Here is an 11,782-nt window from a genome sequence, read left to right on the forward strand (position 1 = left end):
TTTTGGATCCTTTGGATCTTAAATATGAGTTTAAATATGAAAAAGTATCCTTATTGGTATCGATATCGGCGATACTGGGCCTGTATTTACTTGGTATCAGATCAATACCAAAATTCCCTGTATCTCCCACCTCTGCTGTGGTTTGATGAAAAATGCATTTGGAGGACACATGTTGAGAAGGTTGAGACAAAATGTAAGAAAGTGTTGAACCTTATGAGGTCTGTATTGAGTTATGACTGGGGTGCAGATAAGCAGTCTCTTCTTGGCATCTACAGAGCACTAATTCGTTCAAGTACTGACTATGGGTGCATAGTGTATGGAGCAGCTGCCAGTAGTGTTTTAGCTAGAATTGACAGAATTCAGTACCAAGCTCTCCGGATCAGTATTGGAGCATTGCAAATGACTCCCGTGAACTGCCTTTGAGTCTCAGACAAATTAAGTTGTCTCTTGTTTTCTGGTTAAAACTGAAAGGTTCAGGTACAGAACAGCCTGCTAAGGATGCACTGGGCGACTGCTGGGAATATCAGAAGACTAAATGTAGAAGGTTTGGATGGACTATTGGAGATAAAGTCTATCAGTTTGGACTCGATGGTCTGGAAGTTGGTCCTGCATTGGTTTGGGGGGATGTTCCCCCCTGGATCCTACCTCGGCCACAGGTAAATACAAATCTGATTGAGAATGGGAGATGTTGGGGTGGTTTGTGTGGGGCAGTATATGTTGGAGATTACCTACGGAAGACTTACTACAGTTTCTTAAATATATACACAGATGGATCAAAGGATCCAAACTCAGGACGTGTAGAGGCTGGTGTGTTTATTCCAGAGTTCAATGTGACGATAAATAAAAGACTTATCAGTCTTGACAGCAGAAATAACAGCCATCATTCTGGCTCTGCAGTGGATAGAAGTGGTCCGGCCTGAGAGGACGGTGATGTGCTCTGATTTAGCTGCAGTGTTAAATGGTCTTAATGATAAAGGAACATGTATGTTGTGTGGGCCGCTGAAGAGGAGGTACTGCTGGCCCACCACCAGAGGGCGCCCTGCCTGAAGTGCGGGCTTCAGGCATGAGAGGGCGCTGGAGCAACCGGGAGTGACAGCTGTCACTCATCAACAGCACCAGCTGTCACTCATCATCACCAGCACCATAAAAGCCGGGCAGCAACTCCACCTCGTTGCCGAGATATCATCTACTAAACTAGGTAATATTCTCTGTTGTGTCTGAATGTTGACTTACGTTTGATCTGTTTGCGGCCGTTGTCCTGTGGTGCCTTGTCAGCTGGGTTGGCAGTCAGTGAGAGAATCGACGTCCTCGCCTCTCACTCCAACCAGATAAGTGGTTAACAGGAGCTGCTATTGTGTTCCTACTTCGGAGATGGAGGTGCTCCCTCCCAGAGGAACTGAATCTGTGTGTGAGGATTTACTGGGTGTGTATCCACACACCCACCATTAACTGTCTCTGCTTCCTGCCAGCAGTACCAGGTCTGACAGCTGCAGACGGTGGCCACCTGGAGATTCAGGACTTGTCGGCTCCGGTGTTCTTCAGATCCGTTGGCAGTGGAAGCCGTGTGGGACCCGGCTCTTCTCTGGACGGACGTCTTCTATCCTCGAGCCTGCCCACACGCCACTTCGTATAATTGACTATCATTCTCAAACTGCATTTGTCTGTATTCCGTTGTGCACAATTCGCAACATTAAATTGTTATATTTTGGCTTATCCATTGTCCGTTCATTTACGCCCCCTGTTGTGGGTCTGTGTCACTACACTTTCCCAACAATGTAGAGACGACTTGATGTTAGAGGTTCAATTATCACTGCTCAGGATACAAAGGTCTGGTTTGATTGTTTACTTCTGTTGGATTCCAGCTCATGGTGGATAGCATTGCTAAGAAAGCGCTGACAATTCCAGAAGCAAACATCATCAGGGTGCTGGCAGGTAAAGGAGACTCAAAATCCCTAATAACTACAGTAATACAAGAAGAATGGCAAAGAACATGGGATATAGGCAAAAAAGGGAGGCATCTATATAATATTCAAAATACAGTTTGAAAGGAAGAGGTTAAAGGGGAAAGCAGGAGGGAGGAGGTTCTCTATAATAGATTGAGACTAGGCCATACATACCTGAGGGAAACATTGATTTTGACGGGGAAAGTGGAGTCAGATCTTTGTGATGAATGCAGAGTTACAGAGAGTGTTACTAGAGTGTAAGAAATATGAGGCACAGAGAAGGATGTTGAAGACTCGACTGTATGAACTGGAGAGAAGATGGGATATGCAGGGCATTCTGGGTAAAGGTGATAGTACATGTTTAAGGGCACTGATGGGCTTTCTGAAGGGAACTGTTGTGTGGGCCGCCAGAAGAGGAGGTACTGCTGGCCCACCCGAAACTGCTGGGGTTTTCGGGACTTGGCGGCTCCAGTATTCTCCGGGTTCTGTGGCGGTGGAAATCGTGTGGTTCCGGCTCTTCTCAGGACAGACGTCTTCTATCCTCGAGCCTGCCCACACGTCACCTTGGTGTACTGACTGCTGTCAGATTCTGTGATTATATCATCGTTGTGCACATTCACAACATTAAATTGTTACCTTTTGGCTCATCTATTGACCGTTCATTTGCGCCCCCTGTTGTGGGTCCATGTCACTACACTTTCCCCAACAGGAACGGGGCTTTATAATATAGTGTAGGTGTTGTGTTCATCTGGAAAGGCAATTCCAACTTTGTTGCTTCGTTTATTATTATTGTTGTTATTTTTGTTTTATTGCTATTATTTTTTATGTGCACTTAACTACGACGGCGTATTAGGGCCATTCAAAGACGGGAAAAAAAGGAGATTAAATTTTTGAGTTTAAAGTCACAAATATACGAGAATAAACATGCAAATTTATGAGAAATAACACGCAAATTTGCCAGATTAAAAACATGCAAATCTGCAAGAAAAAAGTGGCAAATTTGCCACAATTAAACACGCAAATTTTCGAGATCATAAACATGCAAATCTGTGAGGAAAAAAGTAGCAAATTTGCTAGAAGTAAATATACTACAATTTCATGACTAAAAAAAGGTGCTTTTTTTTTTTTTTTGTAAGACTAGGCGGAAATGGAAATGACACTACTGGAAGTTGGTTTCTTTTGGCTAGCATTGCGTTCCCTCGCAATAACCTAATATCATATTAAAGCTCAGACCTCTCAGAGCGCAAAGTGAGTGGAATCAGATGGGGGGACTGAACACACACACACACACAGAGCATCAGGATTCACGAGGAGACGGTACAAAATAAAAGAAAACATAAACGTCCATAAGGTGCACTAACAGGTGTCGCTGCTTACAATCACTGTTGTATAAACAGACTATATTTCATACAGTCTTATAGCTGTGCAAATTGTAGCAACTTAGTCCCTCAAATCTGGTGAATCCTGCTGCTGTGTGTGTGTGTGTGTGTGTGTGTGTGTGTGTGTGTGTGTGTGTGTGTGTGTGTGTGTGTGTGTGTGTGTGTGTGTGTGTTCAGTCTCCCCCCACCTGATTCCACTCACTGTGGGCTCTTACAGGCCTGAGCTTTAATATGATATTAAGTTATTGCGAGGGAACACAATAAATCTGGGCCAAAGAAATGAACCACCATGTCCCGTGGCGGGCTCCGTAATTTCTCTTATCTCTCAGACATTAAATACGAGGTCTGTTAGAAAATTATCTGACCTTTTTATATTTTTCAAAAACCATATGGATTTGAATCACATGTGATTGCATCAGACAAGCTTGAACCTTCGTGCGCATGCATGAGTTTTTTCACGCCTGTCGGTTGCGTCATTCGCCTGTGAGCAGGCTTTGTGTGAGCACTGGTCCACCCCTCTCGTCGGATTTTTATTGCGAATAAATGTCTGAACGATTTGGAGCTTTGCTGCATCAATTTTTTCCAGAAACTGTGAGAGACCTCCAGGTGGACACCATTCAGAAAATTCAGATGGCTTTCAGGGACGATTTTATGGGGATTAAACAGATTAAGGAGTGATCCAGACGGTTTAAAGACCACCCACAGCATCTGAGACACCGCTGGACTGATAGTATTGCACACCGGGCATTTGCCGCTGGCCTGATGGCCTACTGGCTTGCGGATTATTATTTTTTTTTTTTTACGAAGTAAAGCGAGCTGTGAGCTTTTCATCCGCATTTTTTTTTTTTTTTTTGTAGCAGCTACGACTCGTCCTCACCTCTTAAAGCCCGGTGATAACAGCACACCTGTACTGAGCTTTACAAAGACATTTTTATGCTTTTTTTCCTCCTTTATTTAGAGCTGAGCTGAGCCGCTCTGTATCTGCTCGTTAAAAACAGCTGATCCTCCATGAAGAGTCAACAACTAACACTATTTTCCACTCAAATGCACCTAAACTCTCTTTCTGAGGACCACATGATGTGAAAACACAATAAAACTTTCTGACCTGTAAATCTGGTCATGTTTTCTGCATAAATAAATGTTATCCATTCTTTGTGCTCAAACGCCAAAACAGGGGCGAATCCAGATGGAATGGGTGCATGGGGCAAGGATGTCCCCCCCTCACAACACCCCTAGATTAAAGGTCCAGTTTTGGAGCCTTTTTTTACTACAACTACTAATACTACTTAAAATAATAATAATTTCGACAAGTAAAATGTTTAGAGAAAATTTAAATGTTAGAAAAATGTTAGAAAGAATTTAATAGTTACATTTATTAACAATGTAGGTTAGAAATGACACATTTTACTGTTACAGTGCTGTCAACAGTTAAATATGAGGTCAAGAAAGAGGTCTTTATTTTACTTTTTATAAAACAAGTATTTATTTTCATTGAAGTCAAGAAAGGGTGACTATAAAGTGAGGCGGGGACCACTACAGCCATGACGGTAAGTGAAGGTTAAGCTATTAATTGATGAACAGCAACCTAACTTGTTCATAAATCAGACATCTGTGTGTGAGAGAGACATTCTGATCTTCTGGTCCGAAGTAAAGTGCTGTCTAACTGGGTCACTCAGATATGAATTAAGGTTGGATATAATTTACGTTCGTGCTAACTCTGCCAGTCATGTAACCTAGCCTAGCAATGTAACCTGTGCAAATGGTGTGCATGGCTAGCTACCATGCTGCCGCCGCCAGGTTGTTTCTTTATTCTATATTCTATTTGTGTGCCGGTCGTGCGTCGGTCATACGAAGTATGCTGTTTTGCACAGTCTGCGGTGCGGTGGCGTGGTATAACGGCGTCCCTGTCTAAAATGTATTTTCCCAAGTCCTGACATAATTTCACATACCTAACATTTTACCTTAAATTGAGTCATTCTCTAAGTTGATTAGCAACACAAATTGGTAATAAAAGAAATCCTTGATGTTACTTGTAGCTTGTAGTGAGATAGACAACTGTCTCCATCTTGTGGCCTTTTTGTGTATTGCAGTTTCAAAAGTTCAACCTGTGTATCCAGTCATTGGTCCAGTCATCCAGTCATTTCTTGCTTTATATGATGAATTGTATCACACAAGTAATGATATATTATTTATAGTATAGCCTACAGTATTTCTATAACAAATGTTTTTATATCATTTCTATTTCTAAATTTAAGTAACAAGGCTGAATGAAATGACGGCTTATTATGTCTAAAAAGTAATGTGACCGACTGTCAATAGATCGTACTTTTGATAAGCCTATGATAACTGTATTTCGGGAGAACTTTTCATAATGCTTCTTATAGCGTTAAAATGTGTCTCCTGGTGCACATTGATCGGTTAAGGGACCAAAAAAAAACCACACTGTCACAGCAGGCTTAATTTTTTTCCCCTTCGATACCTGGTGGTGGCCTGGTCTTGGTTAAAAATGCCCGGCCTGAAAAATTTCCCCAGTCCAGCCCTGGTCTGACAGTGTGCCGCGCTCTGAGCGCCGATTGACAGGCTGAATCAACCAGATCATTTCCAATGTGAAGGCTTTGTTGATCCGGGACGTCGTCTGACTGACACAAAAATGGCAGGAGATGTGGACATCAGTACTTTTTCGGAGCATTCCACTGTTACAGGAGTTTTTTTCATGGAAAGAAAAGCAGAGGGATGCACCACGGAGCCGTTCATGGCGCAGCACAAAACCACCTCCGTGTTGGTCTCACAGGATGGCTTTGAGATGGCTTTCTGACGGCTTTCGGTGGGTTTTCAGTCATGTGACTATCCAAGAAATTGTGGATGAGCCTGGACATGCCAGAACATGTCCTGTGAGGCTTCATCACGGTGTTGCTTTGTGCCATGCGGCACCGCTGCGACGCGTGGAATTACTCCGCTCCTCTTTCCATGACAAAAACTCCTGTAACAGTGGAATGTGCCATTCATTTCCACACTGGACGCTGTGTTTTATCCAGGACGTCCTCTGACTAGCACAGGAATTGTGGAAGCCGTGGACATCAGCACTTTTTTGGCACATTGAGACAGATGTGCGGAGGAATTCCGCGCATCGCGGCGGTGCCGCATGGCGCAAGGCAACGCCGTGATGAAGCCTCACAGGACATGTTCTGGCATGTCCAGGCTCATCCACAATTTCTTGGATAGTCACATGACTGAAAACCCACCGACAGCCGTCTGAAAGCCATCTCAAAGCCATCCTGTGAGACCAACACGGAGGTGGTTTTGTGCCGCACCATGAGCGGCTCCGTGGTGCATCCCTCCGCTTCTCTTTCCATGAAAAAAACTCCTGTAACAGTGGAATGTGCCGAAAAAGTACTGATGTCCACGTCTTCTGACATTTTTGTGGAAGACGTCCCGGATCAACAAAGCCTTCACGTTGAAAATGATCTGGTTGATTCAGCCTGTCGATTGGCGCTCGGAGCGTGGCGCGCTCTCAGCAGCTGTGGGCAGTCTTTAAACTGGCTGGAGCACTCCTTAATCTGTTTAATCCCCATAAAATCATCCCTGAAAGCCATCTGAATCTTCCGAATGGTGTCCACCTGGAGGTCTCTCACAGTTTCTGGAAAGAATTGATGCAGCAAAGCTCCAAATCGTTCAGACATTTATTCGCAATAAAAATCCGATGAGAGGGGTGGACCAGTGCTCACACAAAGCCTGCTCACAGGCGAATGACGCAAAAGACAGGCGTGAAAAAACTCACGCATGCACATGAAGGTTCAAGCTTGGCTGATGCAATCACACGTGATTCAAATCCTTATGGTTTTTGCAAAAAATAAAAAGGTCCAATACTTTTCTAACAGATCTCGTATTGAAACCGCTGCCCATGTATTAATTCTTTTTGATGGTTAAAAACGGACATGATGAAGCCATTGTCCTGTCTCATTCCATCTGTCAGGAAAGATGACTTTAAGCTTGCTTTCAGCTTGTTTTCATCTTGGAATATAGTACGTGCCATGGGATTAATATACATGCTGTTGGATTAAACTGGACAGTGTTTGGTACTTTCCCGGAGTAAGTGAGGTCATACCGGACTTTTCCATTACAAATGGGGAGGCCCACGGAATGAACTCAGTGGTGAAGATGATGGAATATGTCTAAGAATGATTTTAACATAACAAGTATGATCAAATGAAGTATTAATGTGCTAAAATTAAGAGTTGATTAGAAAAAGTATGTTACAAATAAGTGAAATGAATGATTATGAGTTGTTTTTCATAAAGAGTGCAGAGTCAGAGAAGAAAGGGGAAGTGATGTTGCAACAAGGCAAGAAAAGCTGATGATAAACAACTGATCAAATGATTAAGATGTGGTAAAATATGAAATGAATAATAAGGAATGAAAATGTTTGTATATGATCATATGAATTGTTTTTATGTGAAAGAGAGTTGTAATGAAATGATTGAATATGATTGATGTGATTCTAAAGAAATGATTTAGAAAAATGAATTCTCAGAAAAGCTGAAGTGTTAACAGAAAAGAGGAACTTGAGAAATAAGTTACTGGCAAAGGGCCGCAGATGACTTCCAGTAAGGGAAGGAGAAGGGAGGAGGTTTTGAGTCACCAGCGTCCCCATGGTAACCAAGATCATCTGAGGCCAACAAGAGTCCAGCACATATATAAACTGTTTAACACCAGGAAACGGGGTTATTCTTCCAGGGAGAGGTGCTGTTGCCACTTCTCCCCTGCTACGAGGAGATCACAAGACTTGACCATCTTGTGAGCAGCAATTGGAATCGTGGAGTGAGAGGATTGGAGCCATAAGAGATCATTTGAGAGAGTTTTCAACTCCCACTCAGGCCGTCCAGTCACGGAGTAGCAGAGCATTGGAGAATAATCACTGGCCTTAAGTCTGAGTGGGGATTGTTCAACGTTTTCTCTCTCAAGGAACATCACAGCATACCAGAATGGATTAGATCAACTTTTGGTTGATTGAAGAAGGAATAAACTCTTATGTGGATTAATTTCCTGAAGGATTACAACATTACACAAGGATCGTGGTCAGCTAACGACTAATAGCTGATGAAGAGAAAATCAAGTTCATCGAGCTGGGGACTTTAACCTCAAAAACCTCCTTCCCTCACTCCTAGAAAAATTGTTAAGAAGTCAATCCAGTCCAGTCAAAGTAAGATCAGACAGTATTATTGAATCAAAAACAAAAATCTCTGCCAATCATTATTCTAATTATACTTGAATTACTGTTGTGAAATTATCATCATATAACCTATTTTGATTATGTTGTCGGCACTTGCAAAACCTGCAATAAATTTCCAAGCATGCAGTTAAAGTGTTAAGGCTCGGACACTGGATTTATTGATGCTTCTTAAGGTGTAAAAGTTAAAGTTTATTGGTTGTACAACATCAAAAAGTGCTCTAAAAGGTTAGTCTGGTTTTTAATGAAAATAACACATCCTGGGGACTCGCTGTACGAGTCACTAAATTCAAAATCTAGCAACATTCCAAGAGCCCTGATCCATAAGAGGAGAGCTGCCGTTAACGGGCGTGGCCGGTTCGTATCCTGGTTCCAGAGAAGGCTATTCGACCGGGGTGCGAGATCAGCGTCAGCGGGGTGGACGTCCGGATGGAGGCAGTGAGCAACTAGACGAATCTCCTCGCCACCAGCTTGAACAGCCTTTGTGCAGCCCTGCCGGGTAATACCCGTGGAGACACGAAGGTCGGACCCCAGAGACGGAGAGCTGGTTTAGTACACAAATGCACTCATCGGAGGGTGAGCGTGTGCCATGTATCTAAAAAATAACGGGATCTGACACGTGGCGCCCGAACAGGGACCTGACGAAGTGTAGTCGGGTCCGAGGAAGAATCAGTCAATCAATCAATTTTTTTTTATATAGCGCCAAATCACAACAAACAGTTGCCCCAAGGCGCCTTATATTGTAAGGCAAGGCCATACAATAATTATGTAAAACCCCAACGGTCAAAACGACCCCCTGTGAGCAAGCACTTGGCTACAGTGGGAAGGAAAAACTCCCTTTTAACAGGAAGAAACCTCCAGCAGAACCAGGCTCAGGGAGGGGCAGTCTTCTGCTGGGACTGGTTGGGGCTGAGGGAGAGAACCAGGAAAAAGACATGCTGTGGAGGGGAGCAGAGATCGATCACTAATGATTAAATGCAGAGTGGTGCATACAGAGCAAAAAGAGAAAGAAACAGTGCATCATGGGAACCCCCCAGCAGTCTATGTCTATAGCAGCATAACTAAGGGATGGTTCAGGGTCACCTGATCCAGCCCTAACTATAAGCTTTAGCAAAAAGGAAAGTTTTAAGCCTAATCTTAAAAGTAGAGAGGGTGTCTGTCTCCCTGATCTGAATTGGGAGCTGGTTCCACAGGAGAGGAGCCTGAAAGCTGAAGGCTCTGCCTCCCATTCTACTCTTACAAACCCTAGGAACTACAAGTAAGCCTGCAGTCTGAGAGCGAAGCGCTCTATTGGGGTGATATGGTACTACGAGGTCCCTAAGATAAGATGGGACCTGATTATTCAAAACCTTATAAGTAAGAAGAAGAATTTTAAATTCTATTCTAGAATTAACAGGAAGCCAATGAAGAGAGGCCAATACGGGTGAGATATGCTTTCTCCTTCTAGTCCCCGTTAGTACTCTAGCTGCAACATTTTGAATTAACTGAAGGCTTTTTAGGGAACTTTTAGGACAACCTGATAATAATGAATTACAATAGTCCAGCCTAGAGGAAATAAATGCATGAATTAGTTTTTCAGCATCACTCTGAGACAAGACCTTTCTAATTTTAGAGATATTGCGTAAATGCAAAAAAGCAGTCCTACATATTTGTTTAATATGCGCATTGAATGACATATCCTGATCAAAGATTTCTCACAGTATTACTAGAGGTCAGGGTAATGCCATCCAGAGTAAGGATCTGGTTAGACACCATGTTTCTAAGATTTGTGGGGCCAAGTACAATAACTTCAGTTTTATCTGAGTTTAAAAGCAGGAAATTAGAGGTCATCCATGTCTTTATGTCTGTAAGACAATCCTGCAGTTTAGCTAATTGGTGTGTGACCTCTGGCTTCATGGATAGATAAAGCTGGGTATCATCTGCGTAACAATGAAAATTTAAGCAATACCGTCTAATAATACTGCCTAAGGGAAGCATGTATAAAGTGAATAAAATTGGTCCTAGCACAGAACCTTGTGGAACTCCATAATTAACTTTAGTCTGTGAAGAAGATTCCCCATTTACATGAACAAATTGTAATCTATTAGACAAATATGATTCAAACCACCGCAGCGCAGTGCCTTTAATACCTATGGCATGCTCTAATCTCTGTAATAAAATTTTATGGTCAACAGTATCAAAAGCAGCACTGAGGTCTAACAGAACAAGCACAGAGATGAGTCCACTGTCCGAGGCCATAAGAAGATCATTTGTAACCTTCACTAATGCTGTTTCTGTACTATGATGAATTCTAAAACCTGACTAAAACTCTTCAAATAGACCATTCCTCTGCAGATGATCAGTTAGCTGTTTTACAACTACCCTTTCAAGAATTTTTGAGAGAAAAGGAAGGTTGGAGATTGGCCTATAATTAGTTAAGATAGCTGGGTCAAGTGATGGCTTTTTAAGTAATGGTTTAATTACTGCCACCTTAAAAGCCTGTGGTACATAGCCAACTAACAAAGATAGATTGATCATATTTAAGATCGAAGCATTAAATAATGGTAGGGCTTCCTTGAGCAGTCTGGTAGGAATGGGGTCTAATAAACATGTTGATGGTTTGGATGAAGTAACTAATGAAAATAACTCAGACAGAACAATCGGAGAGAAAGAGTCTAACCAAATACCGGCATCACTGAAAGCAGCCAAAGATAATGATACGTCTTTGGGATGGTTATGAGTAATTTTTTTCTCTAATAGTTAAAATTTTGTTAGCAAAGAAAGTCATGAAGTCATTACTAGTTAACGTTAATGGAATACTCAGCTCAATAGAGCTCTGACTCTTTGTCAGCCTGGCTACAGTGCTGAAAAGAAACCTGGGGTTGTTCTTATTTTCTTCAATTAGTGATGAGTAGAAAGATGTCCTAGCTTTACGGAGGGCTTTTTTATAGAGCAACAGACTCTTTTTCCAGGCTAAGTGAAGATCTTCTAAATTAGTGAGACGCCATTTCCTCTCCAACTTACGGGTTATCTGCTTTAAGCTACGAGTTTGTGAGTTATACCACGGAGTCAGGCACTTCTGATTTAAAGCTCTCTTTTTCAGAGGAGCTACAGCATCCAAAGTTGTCTTCAATGAGGATGTAAAACTATTGACGAGATACTCTATCTCACTTACAGAGTTTAGGTAGCTACTCTGCACTGTGTTATTATATGGCATTAGAGAACATAAAGAAGGAATCATATCCTTAAACCTA

Source organism: Thalassophryne amazonica, unplaced genomic scaffold, assembly GCF_902500255.1.
Source record: "Thalassophryne amazonica unplaced genomic scaffold, fThaAma1.1, whole genome shotgun sequence".
Taxonomy (NCBI): domain Eukaryota; kingdom Metazoa; phylum Chordata; class Actinopteri; order Batrachoidiformes; family Batrachoididae; genus Thalassophryne; species Thalassophryne amazonica.